A 12,414-nucleotide genomic window follows, 5' to 3' on the forward strand; every position below is an offset into this window, starting at 1 on the left:
CTTCTTCCTCCTCCTCCTCCTCTTCCTCTCCCTCCCCCTCTTCCTTCTTTTCTTCTTCTTCCTCCTCCTCCTCCTCCTCTTCCTCTTTCTCCCCCTCTTCCTTTTCTTCTTCCTCCCCTTCCTCTTCCTCCTCCCCCTCCTCCTCCTCTTCCTCTTCTTCCTCCTCCTCATTTCTTCCTTTTCTTGTAACATTGTTTTAAGACTTAAAGCACATTCCAAGAAAAAAAAATCTAGGACACTAAAAAAAAAATTACCTATGCTGTTTATTCATTCTTGCTTGCAGAAGCCATTAGCTATAATGACCCTTCCAAATTAATCAGGCCTGTAAATACCCCACTGCTGGCAACTGGGAGCAGCCGCTGGCGGGTTCTACCTGAAGTCCTGAGTCCAGGGTCCAGGGTTTCGCAGCACAGCCCGCAGACCTGCTTCATGCCAGGTGTTCCCTGAAGAGGAGGCAAAGGATCCCAGACACTCTTGGAATGGGGTGTGGAGCTGAGGCAGGCACAGGTTCTTGTCCTTTGTCCAGGGCTTCACTGGGAGGGGCGCCACCACTCAGACTGGAATGCAAAGCAAGGCTAATCCGGTTAATGCAGGCTGCAGTATTTTCAAAGAGCAACATTGGAAGAGGTCTGGAATCTGGGAGACTCCTGAGGGATGTGGGGTTTGATGGGAGCCCAGAATGGTCGGCTAAGGCCCAGAGGGTAGGCACAGGGGAAATGCACTGGAGCCTGTGTGACAGGTGGGAGCAGGTAGAAGACTGGGATGGGATGGCACTGTCCCCAGAGCAAAGCAGATGCTGTAAGCAGATGTGAAGAAGAAACCTTGCCTCTCAGCATGTAGGCCCTGTGTGCAGCCATATGGCACAGGCCCGTGCTTGTCAGTTGCCCTGAGCAATGTGGCTTTAGTCCTGGGGACAACTACCCTGTTCAAGCTCAAGAGTGACATGGGCCACTCTGAATTCCAAGATGAAGATGGACTCGAGTCTTGAAGAGCCTAGTGAGCCTTACACCAGTATTACAAATGGATTTTTAAAAACTGAAGATATATATATATATATATATATATATATATGTATGTATATATACACACATATGTGTGTATGTATATGTATATGTATATAATATTTATCATTTAACCGCTTTTCAGAGTGTTGATCCATGGCATTAAGTTTGTCATAGTGCTGTGTAGTCATTCCCAGCACTCATTTCAGAGTTCTCTACTCTTCTCCATCTGTGATCATAAGACTCCAGCACCCCACCTCCATCCCCAGCTCTTACCCTATACTTTCTGTCTCTACAGATGTAACTACCCCCCCCCCCGGACTTCTCAAGTAAGGGGGAAAACGTGGACATGGTCTTTCTGTGACTGGCTCCTTTTACTTACTATGGCCTTGAGGGTCATGCCCAACATAGATATATCAGAATTTCTTTCTTTTTGAAGAGTGAATGATATTCCATTGTGTGACTGTACCTACCATGTTTTCTTATTCACTTGGGCTGCTCCTACCTTTGCCTATTGGGAATGAGTCTGTTATGAACATGGCTGCACAGGTATGAATGCCTTGTGGGGCTTGAGGCATGGACATGGTCAGCCTGCCCTGAAGCTGTGACTTTATAAGGGCCTTCACTTTCCATCCTGAAATACATCAGTTGTGTGGTATGCGCCTCCTTCTCTGGTTTACTAAGTTCTTCCCTTTCTTTCTAAAGCTTGGCAGGGTATGGTCTTAGCACCTCAGAGGCAAAGGCAGGAGGTGCTCCACTGAGTTTGAGGTCAGCCTAGCCTGCATAGTGAGTTCTAAGCTAACCAGGGGCTAGAGGGAGAGAGGAAGGAAGGAAGGAAGGAAGGAAGGAAGGAAGGAAGGAAGGAAGGAAAGAAGAAAAGAAGGAAGGTGGTATTTAGCCACATTTGGGAAAGCCAAAGCCAAAGAAATTTACTTTTAAGCTTTCTTTCCTGTGAAATCTTCCCTCTCCTGTTTCCCCAAAATTAAGGTCGAAGTCAGCAGACCTAGAGGGCACCCTGTCTTGAGGCATCCCTACCTCCTCGCGTTAATTGCTCAAACTTACATTACAACACATTACAGCGGTGACATGCTCAGGCAGAAGCAGGAGAATTCACAGTTCAGGGCGACATTGTCATTAACTCAAGTCTTTGGTGTCAACTCCCTCCCACAGCGGAGCGTCCCAGCATGGCCTCGCAGTCAACCTCCCCGGTGCATTTTCTGGCCTTTGTTGGTTTGTGTCAGCTCTTGAACATTATTTAAATGTAGTTTGGGGTCCGTGAATGCAATTACCATTGTGTTATTATTCAGAGGCGGATTGTTAAGATGCAGGCAGCTGTACAAGGAGATGCCCTGTGCTGTGAGGTCCAATTTAGGAGGGCCTTCTGAGCCCGCGCGCACCGTTGCTAGGCAACCCCATGCTACAGAAGTGGAGGCCTCGCTGGCTCTGGAGTGGGAAGAAGCCCAGTGCCTTCAGGGAATTGGAGGCAGTGGTCAATCTGAGACTGGCAGGGCGCCGGGAGCGGGAGGAGGCGGCGTGGGCAGAGCCCACAGGCCTGCAGGGGTGGGGGCGCCCACCCAACAGAACATGGTGTTCTCAGGGAGGGGAGGGGAGTGCTGCAGGAAGGAACGTGCGCGTGGAGAAGGTGTGGAGCCGGAGGCCAGCCAGGAAAGCTTGAAAGATACCCAGAGCAGATGCTAATGTGCTTCTCTCTGCCTGTCCCTCTCTTTGCAGGAAATGAGCAGGTTTGCAGAAAGACTGGTGGCCTAAAATTGAAGCCTAAGGAGTCGCTGCTTGTGAGTAGGAATTTTGCTTGTTGAGTTTTGTGGTTTGACAATGCTTCTGGGAAATGGGCAGTTTTCTTGCTAAGGGCAGGAACTGTGTGAGTGTGTGGAATTGGCTTTGGAGCCTTCTTCTGGAAGGTCCCTGTCACTGGACAGGGCTGGTCCCAAGCACATAGGACATCGTGTTGAAGGAGGATGCCCTGAACCCTGGTCTGCCCGCTAGCTAGAGGACACCCGTGGGTGCGTCCCAGACAGAACTCCTTGGCCCTGAACCCTGCTCTGCCCGCTAGCTAGAGGACACCCGTGGGTGTGTCCCAGACAGAACTCCTTGGCTGTGGATCTGTAAGTGGGCAGTAAAAGACTACCCTGGAGATACGGAGAGGCCGTGTCTATGGTGTTCTAAGTTTGCTCTTAGGTTGTCTCTATCAGCACAATTCTCTCACACACCACAGGACAGCATGCTCAACCCAGAGCAGTGAGTCAAACTACTCCTGCCAGTGTGGGAAGAGGTGTGTGAGACAAAGAACCTTCTAGAAGGGCACATGGACCTACTCTGGTTCTCATGGCATGGAGAGAGACACCAATGGTAGGAGTGGCCAGGGAAGTGCCCTCTGGGGAGGGACAGACTTGATCTGGGCCCCAGGGGAATTGGGGGAGTAGAGCAGAGGCCTTCCTCCGGAACACACTAAGGCCTGTGTGAAGGGCACAGGCATGGGTCTGGTGGGTGGAGGAGAGGTTGGTAAGGCTGGGCAAGGTGCTAAGGGCCCAGAGTGGCTCAATGAAGGGTCTAAATACAAAGAGCCAGCATGCCGTAAAGTATCCCTCACCTGTGTAAATAAAAGTAAATTCCGCCCAGTTTGTCTGCTACTCCATCGTGTGCAGACGACTGCGAGGTTGACCATGAGGTCAGCACATATACACTAGATAGACACAGGAAACCCATGTTTGGGATCTTCCCCGGGTCTCAGACCATGCCCCTCAAACACACACTGAGTCCTCTGCGGACAGCAGCAACTAAAGACCACTAACATCCATGAACTCAACACTGGGGACACACCAAGATCCTGCTTGTTCTCCTGAAGAGCCACTGCTGCCCCGGCGTAGGGACAACTGAAATCTATGCAATTAACGAATGCAAGCTAGCAGGAGGGGCTGGCTACTTTGAAATACCAATTCTAATAAGCATCGTTTACAGGGCACTAGCTGTATCTACACAGTTGACAGTCTTGCCTCATGAGAGTTCACAAGGTCACCAGGTATTCCTCTCCTAGAACTAGAGAAACTGAGGCTTAAACTGACTAAAATGTCTATCTGCTCAGGTTCACTGAGCCGGTATATGGTGCTTCTAAGATGTTCTCTCCAACCTTCTGCCGCAGAAGACTGGATATCCCTCTGATTAAGAAGCAGGCCGTGCTGGGGGAGAAAGAGTAATGCTGATCACATGGTCCCCTGGTCCCATTGTTTGGATTCTGGTTCTGAGCCTAGTGTGTTGTGTTTCTGGATCTCATAGGCAATGCATCGGATAAACGGTTTCTGACAAAGGAGGATGGTGGCTGTACTCCCACCCCCTAAAGCAGATGGCCATGTGCACATCTAATACCAGGGGCTACTCTGTCAGCATGAGAGGTGACAATGGTGAAAGACCTGTTGGAGTGTCCTGAGAGCAGAGCCTGAGATAGTATAAGGTGCATGTGACACGGGAGCCAGGCTGCCAGCAGGTACATATGCCAGGGCAAGTCTCCCTCCGTTCCACATACAGCGCTGCAGTGATGCGTGTTGGAGGCAAGGCGTGGGACTTTTTCGCCTCATTCCTCTTCCTCAGCCATTCCTAGAGTATTGCCACTTCCACGGACCGCCTGAGTCTAGAGACTGTCCCTGGCAAAAGCCACACACTGTACACTCAGCAGCTGTGACGGCATGTGACTGCATGTGCTGGTAGGTGAAGAGGCCCTGGGCCTGGCACCCACGGCATTCCCTTTTTTACTTAGCATCTCTGTTGTAAAGATAGCCACGGGTCATAGCCACCTGAGCTGCCAGTCATCTTGACCGCAACTACCTTTGTGTTTCCAAAGCATATGGGGATAGGATCAGGGTTCAAATAGGGCTCTAACTGGGGTGTCTATCTGTCCTGAACAATGTGAGCTTTTATCAACTTCATTTCTATTCCTGATTGGCCATAGTCTCGTGGTGTTTAATTGGAAAGTACCAGAAGGTCTCCAGTAAAAAGAGCCCTCCCAACCCCTAGCTCCAAGCCTCTATTCCCCTAAAGACATCCAACTTGTGTGTTGCTTTTCACACCAACAATAGCATCAAGTGGATGCCCAAGCGTGGTTACTCAAACACCATATTGAAAAATAGCACCTTCTTGTGACTTGGAGTCAGTGGGTTGGGGCTATTCCAGAAGGGGCAGAGCTGAAAGGAGCCTTCTCTTTGGAGAGAAAACCTCTGGTCCGCCCTCTGTGCGGTGGTCCAAATGCACACCCATTGTAGATGTTCCAAACTCCTTAGGATTTCTTCTGTCTCTACAACTGATCTGACAATCACTCTCTAATTGCAGTAGTTGTTTAAAGCAAATCACACAGTTTGACAATACTGTACTGCAGCTCTTGGAATTCCCAGGCCTTTAAAATAACAGTAGTATTTCTCTAAACTCGTTATTTAGGGCAAACCATTGAGGTATTGACACCGTTTGCATCTTCTTTAATGGCTTCCTGATGCTTCCAGAGTGCACAGAGATGATCTGCGTTGTCAGCACTTTGTGACTTCCTCGGATGAGGTGATCTCACTTCAGTTCGGAGGCACAGTTGGTCAGGGATGGGATGGGCACCTTTCCTTCCCTGTGGTAGGAAGCACTGTAATGGTATTGAGGCCATCTGTCAGCAAAATGGCCCAGGAGATCTGCCTCATGTGATAGGCTAGAATGGAAGACCTGGATGGCCCTTTCACAGCAGGGCTAGTTTCTGGACCCTTATTCTGTACCTTCCTAGATCGCAGGCCATGGCTCACTCTGCATACCTATCTTCTGAATTAGGTCTTATGGGTTTGGGTTAATGCTCATGAATATCCAAAGTGTGGTTACTTTGTAGTCTTATTGGCCCAGCCTGTGTATTTCTTTCTTGCTCTCCATCTATTCCTGCATCTCCCCAGTCGGTATATTTTCTAAATTATAAGAAATCCTCTAACTTGAGCATGGCCTTCTCCAGCCCCAAGAGGGATTTTGGTGGCACCCCCTTGAAGACTTGAAAAAAAAAATCTCATTTCCGTCCAAGAAATTGAATCATTATCTAGATTGAAATAATATCTTCCCACAACCTGCGACAAGATAAAGGATCAAATTGGTGGAGTTACCTTATCACTGCAGCTTGCAGGACACAGAGTAATGGCCTGTCACTGCCTCGGGCTGGTGGGTTCTGCAGTACAGAGCCCACGGTGGCTCCTGACCTGCTTTGCATGGCTCAGTATCTGTGGCACGGAGAGACAATGCTATTGACGGCAGATGCCATTATAGGAAACAGAGAAGTGGTGTGGAGCCCAGAAAGGCCTGAGCAATGTTCTATGGTGGCTGTGCCCTTCAGACAGCACTCATGTGCATGGCAACTGGGGGGAGCCAGCCAGCAAGGTAGACAGACATTCTTATGCTTTCAGAATGGGAGCATCCCAAAGCCCTGTGGCCTACACTAAGCTCCAAGAGCTGCAGCTAGAGTAAGGGATGACAACCTGAGAAGGTAGATTAGGCCTCACCTAGGCTATTAAATGGATCCGTCACACGTAGCACACTGACAGACATCCTAAGGAGAGCGCCGATCTCATCTCCCACTGATACTGGTCAGCTCTGATTGCTTGGGCTGCAGGCTTCTGGTCCAAAAGAGGGTAGCACCAAGGGGGACATCAGGAGAAAAAGGCAAGGCAATGTTTATGTATGGCCCATGCTCCTGGCTGCTCCCCTCTACCTTTCTGCTCTACTAGCTGAAGAAGCTCTACCAGTCCCAGGGCCAGCCCTGTGGGTGTCAAATGTGGATGCTATCAAGGATGTGTTTCTCACACTGTTCAGCCCATACACTCTTGCATCGCAAGAAGATTCCTTGACATCAGAGAATAAGGCCAGCCTGACTAGACCAGTTGGCCACACAGCCTGGCCTCAGTACCCTCCCCTAAGACAATATAAAAGTGACTGTAGGACCACAGCACCTGACTTTTAAGGGCTTTCTTTGTACCAGTTCTGTTCTAACGGTACTTGATCTGCGCAACTGTGTCCCTGAGAAGTTCCTGCCTTTAATGGCCAGGGCACAGAAAGGCTTCCGTAACTTGCCCCAGGTCACCAAGGGAGGAGACTGGGATCTGAATGAAGCTGAGTCATCCTCTGCTTGAAGCCTTTTAAGACTTAAACTATCAGGATGAAGTGATTTGAAACCACTCCGGCTTTCATCAAACCCTGCACCTTAATCTTATCACAGAACAGTCCCGTGTCTGTGGCGTTCCTCGAGGCCACAGAAGTAGTCTCTGCCGTGGGTTGGGGGGTTGAGTGATGCGTAGTCAAGATGCCTAGCTGTGGGTGCGGGCAGCTTGGATACAGCCTCTCCAGACTGTTCTCAGCTGTGTATAGTGGTTTGCTAACCACTGGCCTACCCACCATCTGACCCAACCCCCATCTCCCTGCAGAGACGCCTTCCCTGTCAAACCACAAGGCCCTTGGGGCTGCGCTACCTGCCTGGGCCTCCTGGGAAAGGACACCCTCCTCCAGCCCCACCCTGTGTCCCTTCATGCTCCTCCCTCCCAGCCAGGTGTAAGTGACACTGCTGTCAGCAGAAGCTTTTCTTCAGGAGAAGTGCTGGCCTGTCAGCGAGCATGTCTGATTGCCATGGGAATCACCAGCCGAACGGAATGATTTCATAATCCATTTTCATCTGAAACAGGAACAGGTGTGTGGGAGAAATCAACATTGATCAACAAGACCGGTCTTGGGAGATTAATAAGACTTGAGGTTGCTGAGGGAGACAAAGGGAGAAGTACCCTGGCTTATAGTCAGCATCCTTCCAGCATGACCTCTGACCTTTCCCTGACCTTCACCCTGCTCCTGCCGCCCTGATCTCTGCCCTGTCATTTCTTGCTATGCTTTCCTATCTTCACTGTCCCCCACCTGTCCATCCAACCTCCCCTGAGAATCAATCCCGGGCCCACCAGCCCAACCCTGGGAATCCCGCCTCCAGCAACTACCACACCCCCTTGAGAACTCTTCAACTCACTGTAAAATTCCCTGCCATGCATGTGTCTAAGTCTGTGACCCGGGCCACCTGGCACAAGCCCTGTTCAGCCTCCCCTCACTCAAGGAACCCTCGTCAGCTAGAAGCCACCCATCCCTCCACAGGACCAGCAAAGCACTTCACTGGCCAGGGCCTCACAATCACCCTATCACCTTCGGATGCCAGGACTCAGATGTCAAGCACTGATTCTTTCCCCCTGGACCAGAGTTTATTTGTATTATGCCGTTCCTTCCAGAGATGGGGCTACAAAGGAGAACCAGAATGCTGTTTAGTGATCCTGATTTCTAAGCAAGGTTTCTGGTCTTCATCCATCTACTTATCTCCAAATCACTGCCTCAAATATGGGGTTCACCCTCCCGGGACTGGAAGGGCTTGTCCTGTCTGTTCCCTCGCATGTAGCAAGCAGAATAGAGGCCCCTGTGAGGCCTGGCACGGGGGCAGGGAGGCAAGGAGGCATTGCCGTTAGCTCCACTGCTTTGTCCTGGAGCTGACAGTGTCTCTGCCACAGGGCAGGAGACAGAAGGAACTTGACAGAGGGATTGCATCAAAGAAGCAATCCTCTGCTCCTCTGCTTTCAAGCAGACAACGCATCAGAGAAGTTGCCAGGCCCGCTCTAAGGACATGGCAGGCATTAGTTAATATCCTGATTTTAATAGAATGAATAATAAGTGTCTCTAGGAACCAATTTTGAAGAACATGCTCAGCCACATGTTCACTCAGCCTCCTTGAGTCAGGTTCCTAAAGCATTCCCAACAAAGGGTTTAGCCCAGAAGAAAGGTATCCCTCTACCAACTTCACCCCCTTTAATTCCTCCCTTGTATTGCTTCTTGGTGAACATACAAGTCACAAAAAGATGAAGTTGGGAAGCCACGCTCCTCCGAGGGAGGCCTGGGGAGGCAGCCCTGGCAATTGTCGGGCAGCACACACCTGTCTTCCAGGTGGATCCCCCTCACCTAGGCTGCTGCGCAGGTACCCACATGTTCCCAAGGAAAGCCACACATCCACGGGTGTATGGAGAAGCTTGTGGCAGGCTTAGAGTCAGCCCTGTGAAAGAAGGTGAGGTCAGAGACCAGTGCAAGGTATGGAGGGATTCGTGAGACCCATTGCAGACACCAGGAGTTGTTAACATGGGATGCTGTCTCTCCTGGGACAGAAGAGGTGAGCAGGGAGAAGCCCTACCGCCAGGAGAGCCAGGGAGTGTATGAGGAAGGGCCTCCTTTCCTGGGCTGGGGTGTCTGGTCCAAGGACACAGCCAGTCTGAGAAAAGCGAGATAGGTTTTCAACATCCTGAGCTCTGCCCACCATCCCTCTGGTCCCCACTCCTTTCTTCCTCGTTGCTGAATAGGAAACCCATGACTGTGTTATAGCTTTTGGGGCAAAGTGTCTACTTGAGGAGGGTGACAAGTAAGATTGAAGACAAAAGGAAAAGAGCCCGGCCCTAAAATGACGGGCCAAGGAAGGCACTATACCCAGAGGCCTCATCGGGATGTGCTTGGCCGGAGGACCAATTTAAAGGCCTCCAGGAGAATTCTAGGCCCCATAAGAGAGGCGGGAAAGCAAACAAACCTACTTGGAGCAATGGTGCCGGTGCAAAGGCTCTCAGGAGAGAAACAGTGGAGTCAAAATGACCCTAAGTTGGAGGGCCTCACTGGATCCTTCCATGAAGGAGCCCATAGTGAGGATTCAAATGCCCTTGCAGGGGCCCACAGAGTCCATGGAAGCCTGGAAGCAGGTCAAACCCACAGAAAGGCATGTTGCCAGTGGGAACCAGTATAGGTCAAGGCCAGAGTGCAAGGGCCTGCGTTCCCAAGTCTTGGCAGAGGCCCACAGCCCTACCATGGCACTTTGCCAGGTGGAAGCCAGCCAAAGGCCAGTCCTGAGCAGGTCCTTGTTCTGGGATCCCAACAGCTTCTTTCTGGGAAAGATAGGCAATGCTCAGCCATGACTGATAAATACCTGCACAGCCAAAGGAAAAATGGCAGTGGGGCCCGCCTTCCTCTGGCCTGGCCTGAGCTCAGCGCTTGTAGGTATGATGGCTTTTAAATTGCCCAAGTGTCCATAAATGGGTATCAGCCCCCACAGAAGGAGGGCAGAGACCCCAAGAGTGTCCATTTTCTCGGGGCTACATGTCCAGTCAGACTAGCCTGGCTCTCTAGCACTGTCCTATAGGAAAGGACAGTCTGCATCTAGATGCGGGCTTGTCTAACTAGGCTTGGGACATACATTTATATTTCTTCACTTAGAAATAATTTCAATTTACAGAAGAGTGGGCAAGAATAAAAACAATCCCCTTGTACCCTCATATCTCAGATGTTTACTGTGTTGTCTGTATGCCGTCTACCACCGTTTACACACGCACACACTCGGGTGTGCAAGCATGCATAGTTTCCAGACCACAGGAAGGCAAGGTGGACATGCCATGGTCCTTCATATCCCTGCACAGTCCAGCACGCGTTTGTGATGGAAGGCCCATCCCCTGACATAACCACAGCCCATGTCCATGTGCATGCTTGCCCAACCCAACGCTCACTTCACCATTGCTGCGTTTCTCAGAGGGCGGAGTTACCCGTCGTATCCTTTAAGCTAAAACACCTCTATAGCCTCTCTTTGTTTATCATGACATTGACATCTTTGAAGACTATGATGCCCCCATTTTAATAGATGAAATTCCCCCATTTAATTTAATGTTCCACGGTGATTAGATCCAGGTTGTGCTTTGGGTCAGAATCCTGCCCAGCACACATCTTTGGGGGTGATTTTGTTGGTGTGTTTGTTTTGAGATAGTGTCTTTCCATGTAGCCCAGGCTGGCCTGGAACTCTCAATCCTCTTGTCACTGCCTCCCAGCAAGTGCCCTCTTGGTCCGTCCCTCTTGGAGAGTCACATGTAGAGGGACTTGTTGGCCCGCTTCCCTGCTGAGGTTGATTCCGATTCCTGGTCTAGCTACTCTGTGACACAGTTTTGCTTTCTCCCAGAATGAGGCAGCAGTCTGTGGGGAGTGTCTTAAGGGTTAGCTGAGGTACCTTCCTGAGACATACCATCATTCACAGCTCGCTTCTCATCCAGTCCTGAACATGATGGCTGCACAATGATGTCTTATCTAACCTCACCCTGCCTCCAGATCAGCTGGTCAGCCTGGAATTATTTACCTTTCTATAGGCTGTATGACTCACAGAGACCCCTGTTTTCCTAAGGGTTTGTTATTTCTGTTCTCAATTCTTTCGGTGTTTACACTGTTTCGGATTTAATGACTAGGGGCCTTTCAAGCCGCCTCCCATAGATTGCTGCTGCACCAGCATCCTGCCATGAGCAGGTATTGGGAACAGGAAAGCTCTTGCACCCACAGCTCTCTGGGAATATTAATCACTCAGGATTGTTCTTTCAAAGGGAACGGCCTGTTTGTCCAGAAAGCTGGGAATTACAGGTGATTAACAACTTGGTGGTCTGCATTATCCGTTGGGCCAGGCCACATCAAGCTCCTACAGCCAGGACTGGAGGTGGCTAGTGATCTAAATGGCCCTTCCAGCCAGGGGCTCCCCAAGTCCCACAACCTGAATCAGAGATGCCTAAGAGTCTAAATGACCCTTACACTAACTGCATTGCCAGAGTCTCCCTCAGACTCCCATAACCAGGACCAGAGGTGGCTAATAGCCCAAGCGACTCTACACTCTCTGTAAGACTGAGACCAGGCAAGAGCCTTCCTGGGGCCTTTAAGGTAACCTGTCTCTGGAAGCCATCTTCTTAGAAGAAATAACATGTACCCTGAGTTGAGTTAATGTAAATATGTTGCCTTGTGCACCAGGGATTGTATTACACTAGGGAACTTTTATTCCAAGCCATACTGTTTTAAATACGCTGACAGCGAAACCCTGGCATTAGACCCTTTAGACTCTTAACAAAATCAACCTGAGCTCTTTTTCCATTCTCATCTCTTTGCGGCTCACTTCCCTACTTGGATACCTGCAGTGTAGGCCTCAAGCAGGCCTAAAACGAGGTTCTGGGCCCATCTTCCACTTGCCCCACCACAGCCCAGGGGTTAATTTTCTTCTAAGGACATAGGGCTCCTTGTCTTGGGCGATGATATTAAATGCTAACATCAGAGCATTTAGTGTATTCCATGTTGCTGGGCTTGTCTTTGCTCTCTGGAAGAAATGTATGCATGGATATATATTCACATGCCTTTCATACCTATGTGAGCATGTGTATGTATGCATATGCTCATAGTCAACATAGATATAGATACACATAGATACATATAAAGTCACATACGTGGTGGTTTGAACGAGAAATGAATGGCCTGCACAGGCTCAGGTGTCTGAGCCATTGGCCTCCAGTTGGTGGCACTGTTTGGGGAGATGGGGGGGGGGGGGGGG

General features: G+C 50.1%; 1 protein-coding gene across 2 annotated transcripts in view; it reads left to right on the top strand.

Annotated features, from left to right (window-relative positions):
• Positions 1 to 12,414, top strand: part of Zbtb7c (zinc finger and BTB domain containing 7C) — a 324,679-nt gene that overhangs the window by 187,233 nt on the left and 125,032 nt on the right. For both annotated transcript variants that reach the window (XM_031366061.1, XM_031366062.1), the window contains exon 3: positions 2,733 to 2,794. The gene's annotated coding sequence lies outside the window, so the exon portion shown is untranslated. The remainder of the gene's footprint in view (positions 1 to 2,732; positions 2,795 to 12,414) is intronic.

Source organism: Mastomys coucha, unplaced genomic scaffold, assembly GCF_008632895.1.
Source record: "Mastomys coucha isolate ucsf_1 unplaced genomic scaffold, UCSF_Mcou_1 pScaffold13, whole genome shotgun sequence".
Classification (NCBI taxonomy): Eukaryota; Metazoa; Chordata; class Mammalia; order Rodentia; family Muridae; genus Mastomys; species Mastomys coucha.